At 36.2% G+C, this 27,458-nt stretch overlaps 1 long non-coding RNA gene across 1 annotated transcript; it reads right to left on the bottom strand.

The window, feature by feature from the left end:
- Nucleotides 1-329: 329 nt before the first annotated feature.
- On the bottom strand, nucleotides 330-27,058 carry LOC147916884 (uncharacterized). The gene is made up of 6 exons (XR_015552574.1): nucleotides 26,712-27,058; nucleotides 24,042-24,629; nucleotides 3,693-3,882; nucleotides 2,718-2,866; nucleotides 768-1,009; nucleotides 330-430 (listed from the first exon to the last, which is right to left on the bottom strand). It is a non-coding gene; the product is annotated as an uncharacterized LOC147916884 (long non-coding RNA).
- Nucleotides 27,059-27,458: the final 400 nt, after the last annotated feature.

The following is a 27,458-nucleotide window of genomic DNA, read 5'->3' as shown; positions in this document are numbered from 1 at the left end:
TGACCATAAAAGCAAAGAGCAAACTTTGTTCTTCATTGTATTTAGTCCAAAGCACTTTTCAAATGCACCTTGAATATAGCAAAGATCTCACCACCTATTAGTCTACCTTTTCATTCTTCCTGGTAGTTAATGCATGTTTGTTTAATGAACAAATGAATCAACAAGGCAGGAGACCTTGGTTGACTCTAAGAAAGTCACCTCATTTTTTTTTCTATATTTGCAATGAAAGAATTCAATGAGTAGCACTTCTTGACCTAGAGGTCATTCATGTATTCATTCATTCATTCATTTCACGAGCATTTGATATGTCATTAATAGCAGGACTCTGGGAAGATGCAAGCACTTACTCTCAAACTCCGTAGAATCCTGGGAGGAAAGCTGAGAGGAGCCAGAGCCAAGCAAAGCTGAAAGGACGTTATCCAAATTGTAGCTAGAATATTCAGAGAAAATGCAAAGTAAGGGCATGATCAAGACAGTGTAATTTTGCTTTTAACTTCCTAGGACTATCCATTGATTCCAGGAAATGGTTGGCTGACCAAATCCTGCAGACACAAGGCTCAAAATATGAAATGTGCTGCTGTCAATCTTTCTCAATTCCCATTCCCAAAATATGACACCAAGGTGATCTTTTGTATGAGGGAGAACCTACTCCAGCAAAATCTCAGTTGTTTGGCCCATACTGAGGCTAAAGTTCCAGCCAGCTATCTGGTCCTAATCAGTAGCTAGACCTAGACCTCTAACAATCATGCATCTGTTTGTATATTTACCTGGCACACTTCTTCCAGAATAAACAATACCCCTTCCACCAAGCATAGATTGGGTGGGTTCGGTCTTCTTGAGCAAACTTCCTCTATCTGAAAATGTAAGTCTCTTGCAATGAAGGTTGCTGCCCTCATCTCCACGAAGAGCCTTGTGTACTATGCCATATCCACTGCACTCCTAGATATTGTTCATTACATACACCGCATAGTCTCTTGGAATAATTTGGCACAAACACCATGGCTGTTATCTACAAAGGAAAAGAGAACACAGTAAGTGATAAAACAATCCTAAGAAAATTAATGATTTCCCTTTCTGATTTTCACTTAGAACAAAGTAAGCAGCAACATTACTGTCTATCCTCTGCCCCAGCCTTCAAGTAGTAACATACCCTAGCAACTTTGTATTGGATGAACAATTAGTTGAACTGTATATTACAAATCGAACCAATCCTGCAATGATAAAAGAACTGGTTTCACGTTATCTTTCCCTTTGCATGTCAAAGATTAGAAAATACAAATTCAAGAGACTGAAGTATCTACAACACAAATTGCTGATAATTTCCTGATGTGTCCCCCTCTCATGCAAGAAGGAGAACAATAAGGAAACTAGAGATGAGTACCTTATCACAAAGACCCCCCATCTACATGTTTAATGTGAGAAAAATAAGATGACACAATTTTGAAAACAGACTGATGAGATGCCTACAATTAATTTGGGGCTTGGATATAGAGAAAGTGTCAAATCATCTCTAACAAAGGTCGACCTAAAGAGCAAGCATGAGGAATTGCCTGCCTTCCAGCTTTCTCAGAGGGAAAGCCTTCATCATTGCAAGCTGGCTGGGGACAAAAAAAAAAAAGAAGAAAAATACTGGATCAAAATGATTGGGTGTTCTATGACAGAAATGCACTCCCAGACTGAAACGTGTAACCATCACTGTCACTTTGTTTTGCCTTTGCCCTAACTGAGCCAGAAGTGCCTGGAAAACTATACTGTGGAACAGTTCTGAGCAAGTAGAAAAGCAATGTCCATCCTTTCACTCTCCTCACAGCCCCCCGAGTTGGAAAAGTTCTTATCTTCAATACCGACCATAGCTTCCAATGCCTTGCTCCCTGCATCCTAGTAGTTCAAATGTGATTCTGGCATTATGTTATATGTAGATCTGCTCCGTCCTTGCTGCTCACCATCTCTCAGAATCCTCGGCTTTCTTGTGCTGTCTTTGCAGTTTTCTTGTCTTATGCCCTTATCCTTCCATCTCTCATCGACCTCCCAATTATTTTTCTTTTTTGATCCTATCATGCAACCTTATCAATAGCCCTCTAAATGATATTTTGTCGTAGTTTAATAATACAATAACTTAACAATAGTCCTCTAATTATAAAGACCTTATTTTTCTGTTATTATTATTTAATATCATGCCTAATGTGTCAAATGTTACCCACTTTGCATTTCTCACAAGAGTTAATGCAAGATACGTTGTAAATGGTTGGTACATGCAGGTGAATTAATGGTTGTAGGTGTGGTTTTATTTTGGCTGCAGGATAGGGATGAGAATTGCTCAATTCATTTCTGGAAAACAAATGCTTTTCATGCATGATGAAGAACTAACATCAGGAGCCAGATATAACATCTTATATATTACTTAATTTAGTCTTTACTGATTTTACAGATGAGCAAAGTGAACTTCAGAGATAGTTTAAGTAATTTGCCCAAAAAGCGTATTTCTAACAAATGGCTACACCAAGATTCAAATTTTGTTGTCTGCATTATTGATAGATGTCTATATAACATGAATTTCACCGGAAAGGGGAAAGGGTAAGGAAAGGAGACCAGAAAGAATTCATATCCTATCTATATATACTTCTCCCAAACTCTCCAAGAAGATTCAAAATTCCAGGATAAAGGTTCCAATTCCTTTGTTTAAAATAGTTGCCCCATGAGCCGGCCCGGTGGCTTACCGGTTAAGTGCGCGCACTCCGCTGCTGGCGGCTGGGGTTCGGATCCCGGGTGCGCACCGACATACCGCTTCTCCGGCCATGCTGAGGCCGCGTCGCACATACAGCAACTGGAAGGATGTGCAACTATGACATACATCTATCTACTGGGGCTTTGGTGGAACAAATAAAAATAAATAAATAAAATAAAATAGTTGTCCCATTAAAATGCAAATATAAGTAAAAGTGGAAAGATTAATTATCAGGTCTCAGTTATTCTCACATTCATAACAATTACCTTTGGCTCTCTTCCTCAAAGTTGACTTTGATAAGCAAAAAAATAAATAAAACAGTGTGCTAGAGGGAACTAGTACCCTATATAAAGAGCCTCAGGTTTAGGGGGCGATGGGGGCTATTTTGGTCCTGGTCCTGTATAGTGTATGCTTTCTAGAGAACTCTCCAGCCAACTTAAGAAAATATAATTCTAAAAACAATTAGAAAACGATAAAGATCGAAACACCTCTGCCCTGACTCAGTGTGTATTTTAACACTAATCCCTAACTCCCAAAGAGATGTTTATGCTGTCTGTTTAATGTTGCCTACATGGCCAGCTTCACAATAGTTTATCCTTGGTCCCTTTGTATATACTGTATTCCTTAGCAGTTATTAACAGGGAGGACTTTTGCCTTTAGGTGTGGTTCCTGGTTTAAAACAAACAATTCAAGAGCAAAGGGATCCATGTTATGGAGTTTAAAGGAACACTCATTCTAGAACCAAACAAGGTACCCATCAAATTTCATACAAATGGTCCACAGGTTTTAAATAGCTGTGTCTTGGAAGCATAAAGAAAGAAAAGGAGGAAATGAGGGAGTGGGTGGGTGAGGGAGGAAGACATGGAGAGAAGGAAAAAAAGAAAGAAAAATTTGTCTCTAAAACTCTATCCTTTATTCTACAGATTGGCTTTTTCCTGCCTTTTCCAGAGACTTCAAACAATACTACCTACATAGCCCACGGAGCTGGGCTAAAAGCTACTTCAAGCTCCATATTCCAGTTGGTAGCTTCTATTTTCTTGTGTACTGTCAGCAACTTAATGACACAACTGAAATTTACTCCCCAGTCCCTCAAGCTGTTCGGTTTCATCTCTGGAAAATCTCCAACACTCAAAACTGATTTCCAACACAGCTATTGCCTGCAAAAGAACAGTAATGAGAGAAGAGTTAGACATAATGAATGATCAATAAATGTCAACTATGATGATGATTATGATTGATAATAATGATTGACACCATTTTGCTATGTGTATATTTTGCCTACTCAATTTCAAAGTCATTGAACAATTGTGTGTTTGTGTGTGTATATCACTCACACAATCTACAGTTTTGGTATTTTCAGTTTAATATTAAGCAAAAGACCAAAAATGATCATTTCTTTCAATTTCCATTTTTGTCATTTCTACCCTTCTACCCTGAAGAGAAAAGAAGTCTCATGACAGCCTGGCCTCCTTGCACTGCCAACCAAAGGCCTCCCAGCATGGCGGTGCTCTCGTACTTAGGAACCTCATGTTTACCTATCCGGACTGTGAACAGAATTTTCTATCTCCCTCCTAGGAGAGTTGGCAGAAACCACCTTGCTGTAACAGGTCAAAGTCTCAGAGAAGAGCATCATTATCAAGATGTCACTCAGATCAGATTCTGTTGACTTAAGTGTCTGGGAGTAGTTTTGGGGAACTTGGTGTCCTCTTTTTAAGAAAAGAGAAATATTTGGGTCCATGAAGTAGTTTCAGAAAACAAATTATAAAAGCCATCTACCCAATGTGTTCCATTGTTGTTTGTTTGCTGTTTATTGTTTGCTTTATTAAAAAGCTTATACAAAAGTCAAGTATGGAAATATATCAAATGAAATAGTTCTCAGCTTTCTCTGCATCTGCAGATCTCAGTATGGTGCACGTAATAGGCATCTGAGACATTATGTTCAATAATCAATTAATGAGCTTTTGGCCCTAAAGAATCTCATGGGCTAAGGATATCAGAGGTTTGAGAGGAAAAGGGTAAATAAAGGTATCTTTATGGTGAGCATTGTTAAAAGATAAACTGAGGCATATTAAAAATTTAGAGCTTATTTGAGCAAAACTCGATTTGAATCAGGCAGCGCCAAACCAGAGGCTATCAGGAGCGTTCCACTGACAGGAGCTCCGGCAGAGACTTTTACAGAGAAAAGGCAGAAGCAAAGCAAAGAAATTATTGATTGGCTATAGCTTAAAGTCTAGTCGGATGTTTGTGATTGGTTGACTTTAGGTTTCAATGTCATAACCTCAAAGCATCCGCAGGCTTAGATTTTGGTTTGCTTATGCAGGCTGCCACAGCATTAGGGCTACCTCAGTCTAATGGCCTCCTAGTTTAATTAATTTGAAGTATGGACTTTGGAACCATCATCAAAGCTTCAGAATGGGTGAAGGGGGAATTTAGTTTGAAACAGAATTTATGTGCTTTAGAAGCTTGAATCCACGTAGGGTCCTATAAGTCTGAACAAGGATAGGATTTTGAGTTAAGTAGATCCTAATCAAAAGCACTCAAAAAAGGATGACAAAGACCTCCTGCATAAGTATGTACAATAAATCTGGAAAACACACCCAGTAGAGGGGGCTGTAGGCCTAAGAGTTCTACCTGCCATAATATGCAAATGAGGCAAACCTCATTTGGTTCCACTTCTCCTTATATCCCTAGGAGATGCTTGCCATGGCAAAAGTGGTATCATAATTATCTATATATCCAATACATCTACATCTATTCATCTATCCATCTACCTTCCTATACTTTTATAATCATCATAATAATGAAGAAATTAGATTCTGAGTTGGGGTGTGGGTGTGGAGAGTAGGTAAAGGGAAGGTTGTATTTAACTCCAGAACTGATATGGGGGAAAAGTGAAGGGACTGGAAAGAACTATTTGAAGTGCTTTTCCAGAAGCTCGAAAAATTGTGAAGTTTTACAGGAAGCTCACAAATCATTAAAGTCTATTTTCTTGGTCCATGTAGGATTATTAGCAAGTTCACATTGTACTTGAAGAAAAGTTCTGCCTTACTATTCAGCATGGTGCCTGGGATTGGGATAGAGTGAGGTGGGGCCTAAGCTGCCTATCCATTTTCAAAAATCTGGCACTGGAAAGTCCTGCTCAGGTTGTTTTGAAGATGACCAAAAGGACCACTGAGAAAAATGTTATGGTTAGTGATGAAATATCCAGGACAGAGAGATGAGGACTCCAAACAAACACATAAGGGGACGAAAAGGACTTCTCCAGAAACGTGATCAGCAAAATACTTAAAGTGAGTTCTGAAGGCTGAGTTTTAGTGGGACAGATTCTTTTGGTTGTAACAATTATCTGTCTTCTGACCCACACTGTTAATCCTAACTCACTAAGGATGTAGAAAAACAAAACCTTAACACTAGCTCTTTTTAAGTCATTAATATTTACAGTAATGATGGAGAAATGTCCATTTCTTCTCCGAGCTGCAGCCAGTGAAGCCCAAGTCCAGCATAACTAGGAATTGGAGACTGGAGATGTGACACAGCTCCTGTTAGAAGGCCTTGAGGTGCATTATTGGATAAGGCCAAAGGGTTCCACAAAGAAGACCAACAGAGCAGCTCCAACTGGGCCATTTTAATGGTTCTCAAGGAGATTGTATAAGGACTCAGCAATGTTCCACTGCAGGAGAGTATTTTACATCCTGGTAATTCCAGTGGTGATAGCTCAGAGTCAAACAGATTCCAATCACTCTCAGTTATATGATTCATGCTTTTTTTTTTTTTCTTTAATTCTCCCCACGCTACACCTAACTAAAATAAAATGCCCATAAATGATAAATTGGTTTGTTGCAGGTTCATGGATTGCCTTTGCCAGTGAAGACATATTGTCAGTTTACTCTGTAAACTTTCCACAGGGGAAGTGGCTATTTCAAAATATTTTAGGTGGGTTGTTCATAATAGAATAGCAACACTGGGAGATTTGCAATGACCTTTTCATTTGCCTTTAAGAGATTTCTTGAATTGACCAACTAACAAAATAGCAGAACTTGCTGTATTATTCCATAAGACTGTTCTCACCGAATATGATATCTACCTTCTTTAGGATCCCTGCTCCCAAAGTAACAACAGATTTCATTACACTCATAAATGGACAGCATTTGGCAATATAAATTTATTTTAACTTAAACCTTCAATCCCTTAAATATGTGGAGCATAAGTTAGTGCAATGGATGAAATAATTTTAGAGCTAATATAGACTTTAGAAAATATATAGCTAATGCAACCATTTTATAGATTGACAACAGGGTAAGGAATATTATTCAACTTTTCTAAAGTTATTCAGCAGAGCCAGAGGTATATTTTAATTTCTTGATTCAAAGTTTTCTATTTTTTAAGGTTAATGTAAGTTTTATCTTAACATAAAGAAAATAACAAGAATGGTAATAATGATTCCAAATTTTTGGCTACTCCATTTTTAAGTGCATTCAGACATTAAAGTCTTCAAAGAAAATGTTTCAACCATAGGCTAAGCCTCTGGTTCTAGGTTAAAATTTATTCAGAATAATACTGGGCCTCTGACAAGGTAGTTGATGGTTTCGGTGAAGATTGCTTCAATTTATGAAGACCAACAACAGGAAGGAAAATAATTTAATCATTTGGATTATTCAAATAAAGTTGCATGGTTTACTTTAGAAAGACTTCACTTGAAAGGAAGAATAGCTGTATACTTCCTCATATTATCAATAGAAATATAGACTGGGGGAAAAAAAAAAAACCTTTGGGCTCTTACAAGGTTTGCGATTATTTTTCCACAAATCAAAGAGTATGGTAGTGAGGGTCACTCCATCAGATTGTTGAATATAACCCAGTATGAATATAAATTAGACAAAATACAGCACATGACAGAAAGCACACACTGCTTTCTCTGCATTGGCCCCATGATTGAGTGGGGCTAGATGAGCAGGCAGCCTATTCAGATTGAAAGTAGGGGCCTTTGACCCAAAGGAAGAAAAATGAAGTCCTTTGTGAGGTAAGGCAGCAAAAAACCAAAATGCAGTGTTATGCCATATCTCTACAGTGCACAGCCAATGAGCCTATACAATAAGAACAGTGTAGTTGGGGGAGAGGGATGGAGATGTCAGAAAACATATGGGAAGATTCTCTTCTGTACAACTGTGGACAGGAATAGAAATTTCTTTACTTCTCTGTATTTTGTTCTTTTTCTTCCTCCAATTTATTTAATGCCAAACTAAAGAAAAGATATCCCCGTTAGCTATGTAGATATAATCACTGAATAATTGTAACCCTGAGACAGGATATAGCATAGGTGTTATATACATTTCATTTATTCATATATTTATTAATTCGTGCACAATATAAGGAAGATCTGTTAAGTGTAAGGCTGTGCTCCTAGATGGGGATAGAGATATGATGACTATTTTTGGTCACTTGAATTTGGAAGTTTAATTAGGAAATAATTCTAATAAATTTGTGATATGAGAAAGTAGTTCAAGAAAGATTACCTGGGTGAATCCCAAACTGCAATAAATGTCATTTTTTAACTTACAAAAGCTGGAAAATAAGAGAGAATAATCAGCAAACTAATAATGTTGAAGGCTTTCTAAAAGGTAGAACATGGATAAATTGGATGAAGGGAGGAGACAACAGACCAGACCAAAAGACATAGAAAAAGATGGTTATAAAAGGATGCATAATTCCAGAGGTTGTTCAGGCTCAGATTTGATTAAGTTAGAGAAAATGAGAGAGCTCTGAGGAAATCATCAGGGTGCTTAACTGAGAAACTGTTTTTAGAGCAGCAGGCTGGTTGGAACCATCTCTTATTTATGCTTTTTATGACCAGGGATTTTACCATTGGGAATGAAAAGCAAAGCAATATATCAAGTGGCTGGCTACCTCAGGAGGAACAGAGAGATTCTTTGCCACAAATACAAAGTATTATGCGCAACCTCTTCACTAGTATATTCAGCTAAACTCCCAAATACTCCAGAAACAAGCTTCTGAGGTCAGAACTGGCATCCACATAAAGAAGAGCTGGGATTATAAATGGGAATATAACCAAACATTTGAAGAGAACCAATAACTCAAAAGAATGGCAACTCATTCAACAAATGGAAGAACTAATACCCACAAAATCAAGATAAATTTTACTTATTTTAAGACCTTCTTATATTTGCTATGAATTCTGAATATTCATTAGGATGTTACATTAAAAAGTGTCCAGAGATCATAAACATTAAAACATGATTATCAAAATTTAAAGTTAAAACTTCTTGTTTCAGTTCTAACAAGTAAAATTTGAAAGTCATCACACCTGTCCTTATAACAAGAAAAAAATGAACAAACTAAAAATCAATAATTTTTCTTGGACCTATCAGAGAACTGAGACACAGGACAAACCACCACCCCAAAATCTGGAGAGACAGGTGAATCTGTAGAGTCATAGACAAGACACGCTTATCTGAAGCAAGCCACTAGAACTATAAACTGATAGGAACAATTAAATGGTAATTTTGATGAATTGCTCTGCAGTATGAGTGTGGACAAATCAAGGGCATGCACTTCTAGGAGGCTTCCAAATTTTTGTGGCTTTTACCTCTGGGAACCTCACCAAATTCTCAATGTGGAAAGCTGAGAGAGATTCCCTCCTGGCTTTGTCAAGTGGAAGGAAAAGAAACCACTGTGAAACACACAAAGAGCATTCTCCATAACAAAGGCCAATTCTCTAGAGGAAAAGACCTTACCAGAGCCTCATCTTACGTGGGGGAAGTTGATCTCTCCCACTCTAGTCCCCTCTAGCCTTCCTGTCTTGTCTAATGGGAAGAAAAAAGCTAAGACACCCATGTGAAGGTTATAGCCCTTGGAATTAGGTCAACTAAAAGACTGAAATTTAATTATAAGATTATGAATGCTTCTCCTCCTCAACAATTTACAAGCATACTAACAGTGGAGTATAGTTGGAAGAGCTGCAAGAAGCAGACTCTGTCTGAGAAAGAGATCTTAGGGAAGCCCACAGAGAACAGGAGAGAAAAACAAGGACTCTAGAGAAATTTGAAGCCTCTGACACCCACAGCTACAATAAACATACAACACAACCCAGCTCTTAGCAACATTAACATAAGATCTCATAGTGAAGGCCTATTTATCTCAGCTCTTATTACGTGAAACATCATGTCCAGCTTTCAACAAAAATTAAGGCACACCCAAAGCAAGAAAAAGACAGTCAAAGTAAGCATCAGAACCATAAATTTATATATGACACAGATTTTGAAATTATCATATAGGGAACTTGAAATAATTATGATTAATATGTTAAGACTTGTAATGGAAAATAACAGACAACACGCAAGAACAGATGGGTAATCTACACAGGGAGATGGAAAATCTAAGAGAGTATAGAAACGAAATGCTGAAAATCAGAAATACTGTAACAGAAATGAAGACTGCCTTTGATGTACTGATCAGTAGTATAAAGACCAAGAAAATTATTAACGAGCATGAAAATAGGTCAATAGAAACTTCCCAAAATAAAATGCAAACAGAAAAAAAGAATTAACAGAAATCATAACAGAATACCCAAGAATTTGTTAAATTTCAAAAAATCTAACATATGTATAATTGGAATACCAGAAGGAGAAGAGACAACAGAGCAGAAGAAATGTTTGAAGTAATAATGGCTGATACTGTTCCAAAATGAATGACAGATAACAAACCACAGATCCACAAAGTTAAGAGAACACCAAGCAGGATAAATACCAAAAAATCTACGCTTAAGTATTTCATATTCAAACTGCAAAGAACCAAAGGCAAAGAGAAAATCTGGAAAGCCAGAGGAAATAAAAAACCTTATACAGAGAAGAAAAAGAATAAGAACTATAGTGGACTTCTTGTCATAAGCCATGCAAGCAAGAAGAGAGTAAACTGAAATATTTAAAGAGTTGGAAGAAAGGGGAAAACCCCACCAACCTACAATTCTATACCCAGTAAAATTATCCTCCAAAATTAAAAAGAAATAAAAATTTTCTCAGAAAAACAAAAACAGGGAATTCATTGCCAGCAGTTCTCCCCCATGAGAAATATCAAAAAAAAAAAAAAAAAGAATAAAATGATAGAGGTCAGGAATTCAGATCTACATAAAGAACGTGAGGGCTTTGGAGAAAGAATAAATCAAGATAAAGTAAAATAGTTTCTTTTTTATTCATAATTTATCTAAAAGATAACTATTTGTTTAAAGCAATAAGAACAACAATGTATTGAATAATTATAACAGATGGGCAAGTGAAAAGAATGATAACAATCTCATAAGGGATGTGAGGGAGAAATTGGGAATATTCTATTATATAAGGTATCTGAATGCTATGTGAAGCAGTATGGAGTTATTTGACGGTGGACTGAAATTAGTTTAAAAGATACATTGCAAACTCTAGGGAAACCACTAAAAATTTTGGAAAAGAAGTATAATGGATACGCTAAGAGAAGAGAAAAATATGGAATAATATAAAATGCTCAATTAAAACCAAAGAAGGCAGAAAAAGAGGGGGAAAAAAGAAAAAAAAGTTCAATGAATAGAAAACAGTTACCAACACGATAGATATTATTCACTAAGTGAGAATGGTTCAAATACCCAAACAAAGACTGAGATTATCCAAATGGATAACAAAACAGGATCCAAATATATATTATCTATACAAAACTCATTTTATATATAAAGATCATAATAGATTAAAAGTAAAGGAATGAAGAAAGATATACCATGCTAATACTAATCGAAAGAAAGTTGGAGTAGCTATATTACTTCCAACAAAGCTGACTTCAAAACAAAGAAAATATTAGGGATAAAGAGAGGCACTTTAGGGCTGGCCTCGTGGCTTAGCGGTTAAGTGCACGTGCTCTGCTGCTGGCGGCCCGGGTTCGCATCCTGGGCGTGCACCGACGCACTGCTTCTCCGGCCATGCTGAGGCCACGTCCCACGTACAGCAACTGGAAGGATGTGCAGCTATGATGTACAACTATCTACTGGGGATTTGGGGGAAAAAATAAATAAATAAAATTATAAAAAAAAAAAAGAGAGAGGCACTTTATAATGGTAAAGGGGTCAATTCTTCAAAAAGACATAAAGATCCAAGATGTCTCTACACCTAACAACATAACATCAAAACACATGCCACAAAAATTGCTAGATTTGCAAGGGCAATCAACAAATTCACTATTATAGTTGGATATTTCAATACAGCTCTTTCAGTAATTGATAGATCTAGCAGGCAGAAAATCAGTAAGGAGATAGTTGACTAGAACACCATTATTGACCAACTTAACATAATTGAAATTTATAGAATATTCTATCAAAAACAGAAGAATAGATATTTCTCAATTTTATATGGAATAGTCAAGATAGACCACATTTTGGGCTATAAAATATAACTTAGCAAATTTAAAAGAATAGATATTATACAAAGCATGTTCTCAGATCACACCACAATTAAACTAGAAAAAAAAAATAACAGAAAGCTGAAAAAAACCAACGTTATCTCCAAAATATTCCAAAGATAGCTCCAAAATATTAGGAAGATTAAACAACACATTTGTAAATAACACAAAGAAGTCTTAAGAAATTTTAAGATAGTTTGAACTAAATGAAAATGCATATACAACTTAATTAAAATTAGTGGGACACAGAAAAAGCAGTGCTTAAGGAGGAATCTATAGCATTGAATGCATATACTAGAAAAGAAGAAATATGTAACATCAATAAGCTATGTTTCCACTTTAGGAAACTGAGAAAGAAGAGTAATTTAAATCTAAAGAAAGGAAATATTAAAAATTAGAGCAGAAATGAATGAAACTGAAAACAGGAAATCAACAGAGAAAATCAATGAAATCAAAAGCTCGTTTTTTGAAAAGATCAATAAAATGGCTATTACAGCAGGTAATATTGTAATACCTAATACAGCAGGTAATCAGGCTATTACAGCAGATAACCAAAAAAAAAAAACAAATAGGCAGAAGATACAAATTATAAATAGCAGAAATGAAAGAGGGATCATCAGTCCCAATCTCACATAAAAAGGAAATAAGGAATACTATGAGCATCTTTATGACTATAAATTTGATAGCTTAGAGGAAATAGACTAATTTCTTGAAAGACACAAGCTAACAAAATTCACACAAGGACAATTTGATAATATGAATAGGCCTACATTTATTTTCTTTTTAAATCAATAATTAATAACCCGCCCCAAAAGAGAACACCAGGATCAGGTGGCTTGACTGGTGAATCCTACCAAACATTTAAGTTAGAAATAGTACCAATTCTCCATAATCTTTTCCAAAAAAAAAAAAAAATAGAAGCCAAGAGAATACTTCCTACCTATTTTGTGAGGCCAGCCTTACCCTAATACTAAAACCAGGTAAAGACATTACAAGATATAGAAAAATTTCAGACTAATATCTCTTATGATGATAGATACAAACATACTCAACAAAATATTACCAAATCAAATCCAACAACGTGTAAAACGGATTATACACCACGACCAACTGAGTTTTTTTTTCAGATATGCAGGGCTGGCTCAACACTGAAAATCAATCACTGTAACCCACTATATCAATGGGCTAAAAAAGAAAAATTATATGATTATATCAATGGATGAAGATAATGCATTTGACAAAATTCAACAACCATTTATGATAAAAAAAAAAAACTTTCTGCAAACTAGGAATAGATGGAAACCTCTTCAACTTGATAAAGTAAAGCTACAAAAACCTGCAGTTTACTTCATACTTAATTGTGAGAAACTAAACGCTTTCCTCCTAAGATCAGGAACAAAGCAAATATGTCCTTTCTCACTACTTCTATTCATTATCATACTGGACATCATTGCTAGTGTAATAAGATAATAAAAGGAAAAAAATGTACATAGATTAGAAAAGAAAGAATAAAACTATGTTCAAAGATGATATGATTGTCTATGAAGAATATCCTGAAGAATTAATAGGAACAACAAAAAACACTCCTGTAATGAATAATCTAGTATAGCAAAATTATAGAATATAAGGTTAATATTCACAAGTCAATTGTTTTCTATATACCGGGTAAGTACAATTGGAATTTGAAATTTTAGAAAAAGCAATATGGTAATAATCAAACAAAAATAAAATAAAATACTTAGGTATAAATCTAAAAACATATGTACAGGATCTATACATGGAAAACTATAAAGCTATCGTGAAAGAAATTAAAGGTCTAAATAAATGGAGCGACATACTGTGTTCATACACTGGAAGATCCGATACTATCAAAATGTCAATTCCTCCCACTTCAGTCTACACAATCCCTATCAAAACCTCAAGGTGCTTTACAGATATCAAAAAACTGATTCCTAAATTTGTACGGACAAGTAAAAGACCTATAATTGTCAACATAAGACTGAAGAACAATGTAGTTAGATGACTAAAACTACCAGATTTCAAGATTTGTTATAAAACCTTAACAATCAAGACAGTATGATTTGGGTGAAAGATTAGCTACATAGATCAATGGAGCAGAATAGAGAGCCCAGATATTCATTTCCCCACATGAATATAGTCAACAGATCTTTGACAAAGGAGCAAAGGCAATCCAATGGGGAAAGGATAGTCTTCAGCTAACGGTGCTGAAACACCTGGGCATCCACTTGCATAGACTAAAAATCTAAACACAGAACTTAAACCTCTATAAAAATTAACTCAAAATGGATCATACACTTAAATGTAAAATACAAAATTATAAAAGTTCTGGAAAAAAATAGGAGAAAATCAATACGATCTTGGATTTGGTAGTGTTTTCAGATACCACCCCAAAAGCATGATCCATGAAAGAATAAACTTTGATAAATTGGACTTCATTAAAATTCAAACTTCTGGTCTGTGAAAGACATTGTTAAGAACATGAAGAGACTTGCCATAAACTGAGAGAAAACATTTAAAAAACACATATTTGTTAAAGGCCTTCTATGTAAACTATACAAAGAAGACTTAAAACTCAACAGTAAGAAGATAAACAACCCGTTTAAAAAATGAACAAAAGATCTGAACAAACTCCTCACCAAAGAAGATATAACAAAGAAAATATGCAAATAGTAAATAAGCATATAAAAGAAGCTCAACATCATTTGTCATTAAGGAATTGCAAATTAAAACAACAATGAGACACTGCCTATTAGAATGGCAAAAAAACAAACAGTAAAAAAACCCTGAAAATACCAATGTTGGTGACAAGGATTTGGAGCAAAGTAATTGTCCATCATTGCTGCCGTGAATGCAAAATTGTGCTGTCTCTCTGGAAGACAGTTTGGCAGTTTCCTACAAAGGTAAGTACAGTCTTACCATATGAGCCAGCAAACATGCTCCTAGGTATTTACCCAATTGATCTGAAAACCTATGTTCACACAAAACCTCTACACAAATTAGTTTATAGCAGCTTTATTCATAATCATCCACACAATGGAAAATATTCAGCAATTTAAAAAAATGAGCTATCAAGTCACAAAAAGACATGGATGAATCTTAAATAAATGTTGTCACATGAAAGAAGCCAGTTTGAAAAAGCTACATACTCTATGATTCCAATTATATGACATCCTGTAAAAGGCAGAACTATAGCAATAGTTAAAAACATGAATGCTTGTCAGCGTTTCAAGGATTGGGGAGGGAGAATGGAAGATTGAATGGGTGAAGCATAGGAAACGTTTTAAGGTGTTGAATCTATTCTGTATGATCGTGTGGACACATGTGTACTCATGTCGATATGTGAGATTTTGCTTTCGTCAAAACCCATAAGAACTTTACAGCACAAAGTGTGAACCTTAATATATACAAATTAAATATATAATATAGTAGGTCAAGGGATCTCAAGATAGAATGCAGAAGGTGACAAAGCAATCTAACTATATTACAAATGTAGGAAACAACTTCATTGAAAGGGGTGAGAGGAAAGGTCCTGACCTAAGTAACTCTGGAAATGGAAGGAGTCTGTACCACTAAAGGCAAAATAAACTATCCACAAGCTCTGTGCTCTAGTTCATAAAGTCATTTCTCATGGGGGCACAGGTTAACAACTGACACTACTATACATATAGAACAAACTTAAACAGTTAAGTAAATGGATGTACTCAGGTGATGTGAGAGCCAAGTTTCCCACTACAGGAATGAGAGATTACAGATAAACAAGGGAGGAAGCTAGAACGATCCCTGTGGAAAAGGATTGAAGTTGGAGACATGAGTATCAACTCATGTTTAGCTGAATACAGGTACAGATGGAAACATACAAAAATATTTATAGATATGTGTATATACAAAGGTTAGTATACACACATATCTCCTTGTTCTTTCACCTGAGAAGGCCTAGAAGCAAAGACATCTCAGTAGCAAAATGAACACACTTTGTCCCAGATCTTAGTTTCTAATACCATTCTCCTATAAAAGGAACCAGGGCTTCTTGGAGAAGTGGTTGATTCTAGGACTGGAACAGTACATTTACAAGGAGAGCCTAGAGCATCTTGTGGTGCCAGAAAGTAAGGCAGTGCTAAGAAAAAGCGAAAAAAATGATGGGAGTATGTCAAAGGACACAGAAGCTAACTGAATCAGCTCCCAATAAACTGAGCTGAAACAACGAGCAACAAAATAAATAAAATACCATTGGATTATAACCCAAAGTATAAAACAAACATCCATGAGTCAATACTGATATAAATAAATGATTGGATAAATAAATGAGAAGAGACAGATCTGTGCAAAAGAATCCCAAATAATTTATGTAGATCTTTCATTCTCAAGGATGTAGAATATAATTTCCTGCTCCTTAGGTGTGGGCTATACATGGTGACTTCCTTCCAAAGAGCACAGTATGGAAGGGGGGCAGGGGGAGTAATTTTACAGTAGGAGAAACCTGACAAAGGAACACCACCTAGGCCAGTGATCAAGTCATTTTTAACAGTGATAAGTCATGTTGATAGTATGCACTTTTGATGTATCTAATGAGAACCACACTTTACCTCAGTGGTCTCCCTCCCAAAAACATCTAATTCCAGTCTGGTCATGAGAATAACATCAAATAATTTCCAATAGAGGGACATCCTGCATTATATCTGACTAATACTGCTCCAAACTGTCAAAGTCATCAAAATCAAGAAAAGTCTGAGAAACCGCCCTAGCCAAGAGGAGCCTAAAGAAACATGGTGAGTAGAAAATGCAATGTGGTAACCTGGATGGGATCCTAGAACAGGGAAAGGACATTAGTTAAAAACTAAGAAGATCCAGGGGCCGGCCGGGTGGCACAAGCGGTTAAGTGCGTGCGCTCTGCCGCAGTGACCTGGGGTTCGCTGGTTTGGATCCCAGGCGCGCACCGATGCACCGCTTGGCAAGCCATGCTGTGGCGGTGTCCCATATAAAGTTGAGGAAGATGAGCACGAATGTTAGCCCAGGGCCGGTCTTCCTCAGCAAAAAAAAAAGAGGAGGATTGGCAGATGTTAGCACAGGGCTGATTTTCCTCACAAAAAAAAAAAAAAAAAACTAAGAAAATCCGAATAAGGTATGAAGTTTAGCTATCAATAGTGTATCAATATTGGTTGATTAATTGTAGTAAGTATATCATACTAATGTAAGATGTTAATAAGAGGGAAAAATAGATGCAGGATATATGGAAACTGTACTATCTTCATGATTTTTCTGTAAAACTAAAACTATTCTAAAAAGTAAAGTTTATCTTTTAAATAATTAAAACAAAAGGTAGACTAAGACAATGCATATACCTATTCCATTCTTGTAACGTATGAGCATAATTGATGTCTCAGCTAGGTATCCCACAAATGAAGCTCAACAAACAATTTTAAAAACATAGATAAACAGAATGGAGGGAGGAAGAGACAAAGAGACTTGGAAAGTATGCAGGAAAGATTAAGAGATGTGGTAGACAGTTTTTGAAATTCTAACATCTGTCCCATAAGAATTTCACAATAAGAAAAACAGAAAGAATTACAGAAAGAAAATAATCAAAGAAATAAAAATCACAAGAAAATTTCTCAAAGCTGAAGATCAGTATCCAGAATTAAAAAAAAAAAAAAAAAAGGCGATGAATGCAAAACATCAACACACAGAAACATCATGATGATATTCCAAAAGACAGAAATCAAGAGAAAATCCTGAATGTTTCCAAAGGGAAAATCAAGCAAACCATTAACCAATCAAACAAGCAAACATTTACCCACAAAGGCAATAAGAATTAAAATAGCAATAGATTAATATCATGCAATACCAGGTGAATTCTACAACCACTGAAACTTGCGTGGGAGACAATAAGGGCATTTAGGGGCATGAAAAGCCTCAGAAGGATTACTATCTATGAGCTCAATTTTTTAAAAAATATTATATTCAAGGAGATACTGCAACAAATGAAAAATGAATCTAAAAAAGAAAGATTCATGTATCATTGTATCATTGATACTTTTGTATTACTATGTCTTATGATATAGGAAATGCTGGTGGGCTAAGAAATAAGTAAAACTTCTAATTCAAGAAAGTTTTTTTGGTGTTGCGTAATATAAAAATATTATAACAGTCTCTCAGTAATATCTTATATGTTACAATGTGTTGGAAAAGGGATTAGAGGAGAGTGCTAAGATTCTTATCATTTTGCAAAGAAGGTAAAAATATTGATTCAACATAGATGTTGATAGAAACTATAAAGTAATTATGTATTAAAAAATTAAGAGTGGACACTAGAGCAGTGCTTCTCAAAGTGTTGTGCTCTAACCAGCATCATTATCACCTGGAAACTTATTAATAATGCAAACTGTTGGGTCCTACCCCAGAACTAATGAATCAGAAACTCTGAAAGCAGAGCCCAGCAGTCACTGTTTTAACAAGCCCTCCAGATAATTCTGATGCACTCTAAAATTTGAGAACCACCACATTCGAGCAATTGAAAGAGAATTTACAACTTTAAAAATAATAATAAAGAAAAAATGAACTAAAAAAAGTGTCAATCATCACAACAAAAGGTAGGTTAGAAAAAAAAACTAAACACCCAGAACATTTAGTGAACTGAAAACATGATTGCAAAAGTTAGCTTGAACATTGAAAAGTTATCACAATAAAAAGGCAAAGATTCTTAGATTGAGTGTAATTTCAAAATAAAATCAGATACACTCTGGTTATGGATGACACAAAACAATGACAGAGAAAGAGTTAAAATCAGAGAATGGAAAAAGATTGATCATGTAAATTTGAACAAAAAAAAAGGAGGTATAGCAATATCTACATCAAACAAAATATAATTTTAGGTAAAAATATGAAATGTAACAAAGAGAGATATTTCATTTGATGAAAATTAAATTTGTCAAGAAGATACAAAAACGAGTTTTTATGCAACTAAGTGTGCCAATTTAAAATACATAAAGCAAAGATTGATAGAAATGTTTGGAGAAACAAACAAATCCAAAATTATACTTGAAGATTTTTATATACTTCTAGAGAGAAAATGGGATTCTAGGATGAAGAAAGTAATTTTCATTTTCAAAATGATTTATTTTAAATTTACAGGTTATACATAAACAATCCTCACCGTGAAACAAAAATCTAACCTTAGAAATGAAATTAAATTTCTCCTTGATCACCTATGCCAATCCCAATCTTTCCCCAAAGTTACCCATTCTATGAGTTTGGTATTATCCTTTTAAGGCTTTTATGTTTAATTGCATTTATGTATTAAATGGATCTATAAAAATACACAATTTTGTTTCATTTGTTTTGCTTTGTTTGGGTTTGGCTAATTTTACATAAATGGTATGATCTTTACATATTAATCTGGATATTTGTTTTTTTTCATTCAATACTTGGAGTGAAAGACCTCTCACTTAAAGATCTTTCCATGTCAGGATATAAATCTACCTCACTTTATTTAACTGCTCTTTATCCCAAAATACTGTTGTTTCTCTTACCATTTCCCTGTTGACGAACATTTAAACTGCTTCTAAATTTTAGGCTGTTGTATCTTATACACGCTACCTTGAGCACATGTGTGCTTTATTTCTGTTGGATACACAGATACCTGAAAGTGATACTGTTAGACTGAAGAGTATGCTCATTTAAAATATTGATACATTATGACAAATTGCTTTCCACAACAGCTACATACACTCACCAGTGTAGTATGAGACCTTCTGTTTCCCTACAGATTTATCGACATTTGAGATTAAATTCATTAACTTTTGCTAAATAATGAATAAAATCTTATCTCATTATTGGTTTAATTTACATTTCTCTTGCTAGGAGATTTATCATCTTTCATGTTTATTGTCCATTTAGATTCGCCCTTTTGTGAATTGCTCTATATTATATCAGATTTCCTTGTGTTTTTTTATTTGTTTGATCGATTTTTGTCTTACTAATTTATAGGGATTGTTTATGTATTTTGTACATTAATCTTTAGTATATTACATTTTTGGCAAATATTTTTTTCCAAATACAGTCCTTGTCTTTTAATTTTGTTAATGCTACATGGGATGTTCTCTCTTTCACATGGTACCATTTGGACTTTTGCACATTTTTATTCATGTATTACAGGTGTTTTTAAATTGTTATTGCAAAAAACTGCAAAACCCAATGACAAGGCAATAGAAACGAAGGAGGATTTAACTTGGGAAAAAATCTTCCTTGGGAATATTAGGAGAAACTTCCCAAGGAAAACAATGCTAGAGTTATCCAGGTAGACAAGAGAGGGATGGACACTCCAGGAAGGTGATAAGAGTATATATAGTGGAGGGCAAAATCTTTATTCAGGAAATCATTGTAGATTAACTATTCAGGACATATAAGAATATGGAGAGAAATGGGGCTGGAGGGAAAGCAGAGATCTGACAAGGACATCATGTTGAGCTTTTGGACTCTTCTGTATCCAGAAATAGCAGGTGGTGTTTGACAGTGTCATGTCCAAAATAGAGCCTGCTATACAATTACAAGGAAAAATATTGACCTCCAAGTAGAAATGTGCCTCTTAAAAGAGGGAAGACAAGCTAACAAAAGGTTTTGCGGAATGAATGGAGACAAGAAACTCATGTTTATCTTGATAGATCTAACCTGTGGTAGTTTAGGGGTAGGTTATTACTGGGGATCCTATTGTAAATATTCACAATACTTGATCTTTTGGCCTTTTTTCTTCCAGTCTTCCATTTATCTCACTTTAGATTATTTGGGTAAAGAGCCTCAGATTCTAACTCCAATCCTGATACTAATTAGTTGTACACTTCAGGAAATCACTTACTCTCCAGACATCAATTTCCTCATGTATGAGATGAATGATTTAGTTGCTTGGTCCTAAGGTTTCCTTCTGTTCCATTGTACCATAATTTTATGTTTCAAATTTTGAATATTGAATAAAACAAGTTCATAAAGTAAGAGCACTTTGAAAATAATAAAAACACTATAAAAATTTAAGGTGTTGTTAGTCATTAGGGAGCCAGATACTAAAGAGGGAGAGAAGTGGAGAGAAGCGTTTATTAATGGGTCTGATTCGCCACCTGAAGCAAAGAAGAAGACATAAATAGAATAAGGCATTTTAAAATTATTTTGGCAGTGAAAGTAAAAGAAAAAATAGGAAGTGATTAAACTTATAGATCAACCAATGTAAGGCAAAAAGAGAGAAAACACAGACACACAGACACACACACACACACTTGCAAAATGCCTCCAAATAACGTGGAACAAAAAAAGAAAGATAATTGTGACATCACGGTCCTGGAGCAGGTAGCATAGATAATAGAATCAGGCTTCTCAAGGAGAAGAAAAGCCTCCTCTGCCTTGAAAAGCAGGAAGGACAAGAGAGCTGACTCCAAAGTAGAGGTAGGTGGGGCATAGGGGATGATAAGTGGTGAAGTTCATATATAGGGTTGCCAGATTTAGCACATAGTATTGATCTAAGGGCAAGGCCAGCTATGAAAACTTGGAGCCCTAGTCCAAGAAGGAGAAATGTCCAGCTGTCTACTGGACATCTCTTAAATGACTCACAGACTCTTCAACATAATAAAATATCAAAAAGTGAACTCTTGAGTTACTCAAGCCAGAAACCCTCTCCTTATGGGTTTTTTTTACCTTTCTGCCAAAATCTCACTCATCAGCAAGTGCTGACAAATCCATCCTCAAGATATATCTCAAACCCTATGGATTTCTCTCCATGCCAACTTCCACCACGTTTGTTCAGGACACCATGATGTCTGGCTTGGATTAATCCAATTGGTTAAAGTGGACTCAAAACCCCTTCAACCCTTTCTTCACCCCACAGCCAGAGTGGATCATTACATCTCCCTACTTATAAACGCTTAGTTGCTTCCCCTTAAATTTCATATAAAATCAAACTTCTTACCACAGCTCACAAGGCTGAATGTGATCCCACCCTTGCAAACCCCTCCCCTGTTCTTTGTGCCACTTCTCCCTGAAGTTCATTGTGTGTCAGCAGCGGTGGTCTTAGTTTCTTGAATATGCCAACCTTTCCTACCTTGTTAATAGATTTGCACACACTGCTGGTCTTGGTTTTCTTTTAGATTTTATCTAAATGTTACTTTTGCAAAGACTACTTTCATGCTGACCCTCTCCAAAGTTGGCCTAGCAAGCTGAGCACAGATTTGACCTCTTCCAATGACACCAACCTTGAGAAAAAGACAGGAGTGACTTTGAAGAACATATTTTTGAGCCCCACAAAAATGAATGATAAAAGCATGACCTGGTCTCTATTTTCTCCTACCCTATGTTTCCTAGAAAGTTTCTGTTCCAAACCAACTAGTTTACTCACTTTCCCAGCTCATTCCACAGACACGTATTTGCAAACCGCCTTCCCATATTTATACTGCCTTCCTCGGCTTTTCAATTGCCAGTGTATCATTTTCCCTCCAAATTCAACTGAAATTCTCCTTCCTCCGTAAAATTCTGGGGCACCCCTCCTGCATTCTCTAATCTCTCCCTCCCCTGAGCCACCACTGCTCTGGATGCTGTGTTGTGAGGCAGAGAGAGCAGGCAGCCAGACAGTCTTGGTTTCAGTTCCATCTCTACCACTTACAAGCTTAGTTACTTAACTTCTCAGAGCTTTAGCTTCCTCAACTATGAAAAGTGGATTACAAGCTGATGCTTGCAGTTTTGGAGGGAATAAAATAAGTTGTAATAGCACAGTTCCTGGAACACAGCAGACAATTTACATTATTTTCCATTCTCCTTTCCCTTTCTCTTGTTTCACACTTAGAATATGCCACCATAGGATCTGAAAAGTTAACAGATATTGATAAGAGTAAGAGGATAAGGAAGTAAATTAGTAGAGTCCCAACACTGGCAGAAATCTTGAAAGTCATCAAGTCCCTGAGTAACACCGGCCTAGGTCATTCTAGACCACTCCAGAAGAACAGTTATCCTTTTCTTTAATGCCTCCGGAAGATGATGCTATGAATTCAGCTCCAAGAGACTCCAGAAGGAATTAGATGCTGAGATTTATTCTTGTTGGATACTCCCCTCCCCCTTATTTCCTAAAGATCTATCTGCTGCATATGGACAATCTAAATCTATTTCAAATGTTGAAGATTTGGGTGAATTTGAAATACTTTGTTCTAAGTGTTTACTCCCTTACACAGCTATCTTTAAGATCATTGAAGGAAAGCAAAATATGAACCCCAAAATATGTCAATTTGGCATATTGATTATTTTGAATTAAAGTTACTTAAGAAACAACTGGTACAAGAAGGACACTGTGACCCTCTTTTGTCCCCTTGAAAGCAGGAAATAAATCTGCTGTGCAAAAGGTACCCTCCCTGTACCATGAGAGTAGAAGTCATCCTTATTACTAGATATAGGGAATTTAGGGCCCAGAAGACTACATAAACAAACCTTGTTACTTCCTCACTAATTTACTACCCTAAGGCCAAACCTCTTAGTCTTGTCAATTCTTTGAAAATTTATTGTTTCTTTGTCTAAAAGTTATAAAAGCTTCCTGCTTTCGTTACTTTTTTTAGTCTCATATTTTTATGGGCTTCTGTACATATGAAATTAAATTTGTTTTTCTCCTGTTAATCTGTCTTATGTCAATTTAATTATTAGACAAGCCAGAGAATCTAGAAGGGAAGAAGGGAAAAGCTTTCATTTCCTACATCATGATATTGATACCAATAGATAGTCACACTTGCTTTCAAATTACATTTCCTTTAATCTAGAATAAATGGATTCAACTCCCAAAATGTTTTACTTTCAATGTCTAAAAATTATTTTGAATATATTTTAACTTAAAAAAACTACTTACCCTTTTCTCTTTGGATTATAGCAAGAAAGGATTCTCAATGAAGGGGAAGGAAGAGATGAATTTTTTTTTTTTCTTTTCCAGAAGTATCCACATTTTGAAAATGAAAAAGAGCTAGGATTTTAATTCTGAAGGAGAAGAAAATCACAGGGTGGAGTAGATATAAATTTATTACATGTGAAGTGACTAGAAAACACAGTACTGCAGTTTAATTGGCATGAAGTATCTGTTTCTCACCATTGCCTTAGGTAATCACAAAATGAAATCTGGTAGAGAATTTGCAACTCCATTTCAGTGCCTTCTCCAGCCTCATTGAAAGTCTCCAGAAACTGAGCATCTTCTCCTTCCAATCTCCCTAATGGTCCCTGTCTGGATGCAATACAAGAGCTGGAGCCTTCTCTTTGCGAATCAGATTCTTCCCGATGTCAGTTGTAAGATGGACAGATTGGATGCTACAGAGGTCTTTTCCTTCTCACTCTCCCACCTTCCAAGCAAAGACTCTTCATCAGCTGGAGAGCAGCAGAATTGGAATGATCTTTCAGGTTCTATTTGGAGAGTAACACAGCTCTGAGTGGAGCCAGATTCATAAGCCTGAAAAAGGAAACCCAATTTTGCAAGGGGATTTGGTTCTAATCAGTTTACTCATTTCTGCAGAGAATTCTTTAAGTGGAGGGCAGGGGATGACTTGATCAGCTCAGCTGGGGCACTCTGGAAGCCTATCAAAGAGTTTAATTTATTTGTATTTATTTTACATTTATGCTCAGCAGGAGAACCTCTTGAGGAAAGTACACTGTGCATACATACTAAATATCAGTTATGTCAGTTTCCATGTTCACTCTCCTCATAAACCACGATTGGAGCACAATAAATATGGAAATATCAAATGCATTAAATTAAAATGTTATTAGTGAAAGCAGCTGTAGGGATTTCTTATATATAATCATAAAGCCCTGGCTCCAATGAGAACATCAGGCAGGATGTGTGAGTCAGTTTCTCCCATGGAGACCTAGAAGGCAGCAGGCATTATAAACCCCCCTGTTCATTTAAAATAGATTCATATCAGCCACTGAAAAGATCTAGACTATCATCCCCTCACATGTCTTATATGGCAGACTTAGAGGGTAGAAAACAACAATAGCCAACAGAGAAGTTGGCCCTCAATTTTGGATTGGAGTTCACCAACACAAATGCTGGAGAGAGTGATTTTCTAGTTTTTATCATCTATGTATAACATAATCATATAAAAGAATAATGATTAACACATTTTTATCTATCTCTTCAATAAATACTTTGCAATATGACCTTGGGCAAGCCATTTATCCTTATTAAGGTCACCCTTGCCCCAGTAATCTAGGACTGGGGTGGAGTCTGTAGGAGGAAATACACTTTAAGTCAAATGGACCCAAGTTTGTAATCCCACTTCCAACAATTAATAGCTCTGTTCTTTACGTAGTTTACCTAATTTCTCAGATCCTTTTCTTTTAGGTTTTAGATAAATGGGTTGGTGAGTGTGGTGGAAAAATAATAGGTCTCTAATGACTTAACGAGGATCATATATAGCAACAGATTGAGTAGGTATTATTATTAGAGCATTTATTGTGCACCATGTACATGCAAAAACATTGTGGAAGGAATATAGGAATATGGATTTGAAGGAGTCAACTAATTGTAATTACGTATTACAATTACAAAGACAAACACAAGAAAACTTTGTTAAACTACAAAAGACATATGAGATTAACATTCTGGCCCTTAGATTTCTTTAAAAAAGGAGGAGACAAGTCTAACCCAGTCAATAAACTTAGAGACAAATAAATATTGTTGACATCACATAGACAGTATCTAGCAAAGAACATACATGGATCACTGGATTGCAGCCGTCAAGCAAGACTTCAGAAAAGAGATGAGACTTAGAGGAGGGAAGGATAGAAAGAAATCAAGAAGTTTCAGAAAGGTGTTTCAGAAAGGATGAAGAACATGAACGAAGGCCTTGAGTCAAGAAGTATATAGCAGGACATTTGGGGTTCAGGAAAGAATTCAGCACGGCTAAAGTAGAGGCTTTATCTAGGTATTAGTAGGAAGAAGGCCAGGCAGGTGGGGTTGGGCTTGAAGCCACATAAATTTTGGAGCCACGGTAAGTTTCTAAAACAGAGGATAGTTAAGAAAGTAGAATCTACGTTAATGATAAGTGATATTTAATAGTCATTTCAACGTGGTGAAGATTCTAGTAAAAACCACCCAAGACAGTGGTTAGAGAAGGGTAGATGCCCAGGAAAGGCAGGGAGTCGGGAAGAACGTGAGAGGAGGGGTTGGAGTAGCCAGGCCTGTGGATCTATCCTTTAATTTTTCTGTTTCACTTCCAAAGGGAAGCATCCACAATGCATTCATTGGCAAACTATTCTCCACAATACTTTATGGGTTCAATGAGTAGCTTAAATTATTGAAGAGGCAAGCTAGGTCTCTTCTTGCATCACTAACCAGGAACGTTGTTTTTTTCTTTTCTATTTTCCCTGGTTCAAAGATTTGCCCTTTCCTTTGTGCATTACCGTTATACTTGTTGTTCCCTTCCTGACGAGCTTGAGAAAATATGCTTTTCAAAAGCCCATAAGAGCAAACTGGTGAAACTGCCCTGGCAGTGAATGTGTTACACAACTAATAAGCCTTGTTACTCACCACCTCCTAGGCGAAAAGGCCTGAGCAAAGATCCTGCCACGGGAGGCCAAGGAGAGGGCCCAGTGTAAACAGCGTGAAGTGCCGGAGGCCGAGTCAGCTGTGGGATTGCTCAAAACTCGCAGTCTTCGTTTGCCAAGGTCTCACAGTTTACTTTGAGGATGGACGCAGTAGAGCGGTTGAGAGCAGTTTAGGCTGACTCCAGAGACTTGAGGCTTCATTAGACGGAATGGAAGAAAGAAGCGAGGCTTGTGGTTATTGTTGTTATCACTGGGAGCTCCTGCAGTGAAATGGCTCTCAGAGAAAGCCCAGCTGTGCAAATTGGGGCAGACCTGTAGGAAACATGTGAATGCAAAGGAAGAGAAGAGGTAGCCAGTGGAAGGGAACTTGTAGGCCAACAGGTTCCTTTTTCCCTAGGGCAGTGGTTCTTAAAGTGAGATTGCCAGGTCAGCAGCAGTAACTCATTAGAAATGTACATTTTCACTCCCACTCCAAATCTACCAAATCAGAGACTCTGGAAGGGGAGCCCAGCAATCAGTTTTAACAAACGCTCCAGGTGATTCTGATGCAAACTGAAGCTTGAGAACCACTGCCCTAGGGAATAAACTCAACCCCTGGAGAGCTTTTCCCTGTCTATGCAAGAATCTATGATTTAACCCAGATCATCCAGCTCGTGAACTACAGAGCTAAAATCAGAGTTCAAGGCTCCTACTTCCTGTCCAGTGATCTTTCTACAGTGACTTGATGAGT

The sequence above is a fragment of the Ceratotherium simum genome, chromosome 6 (genome assembly GCF_057802395.1).
Source record: "Ceratotherium simum simum isolate JZ-2026a chromosome 6, ASM5780239v1, whole genome shotgun sequence".
NCBI lineage: Eukaryota > Metazoa > Chordata > Mammalia > Perissodactyla > Rhinocerotidae > Ceratotherium > Ceratotherium simum.
Note: the sequence above shows the minus strand (reverse complement) of the source record. Positions and strands in the feature narration are given on the sequence as shown.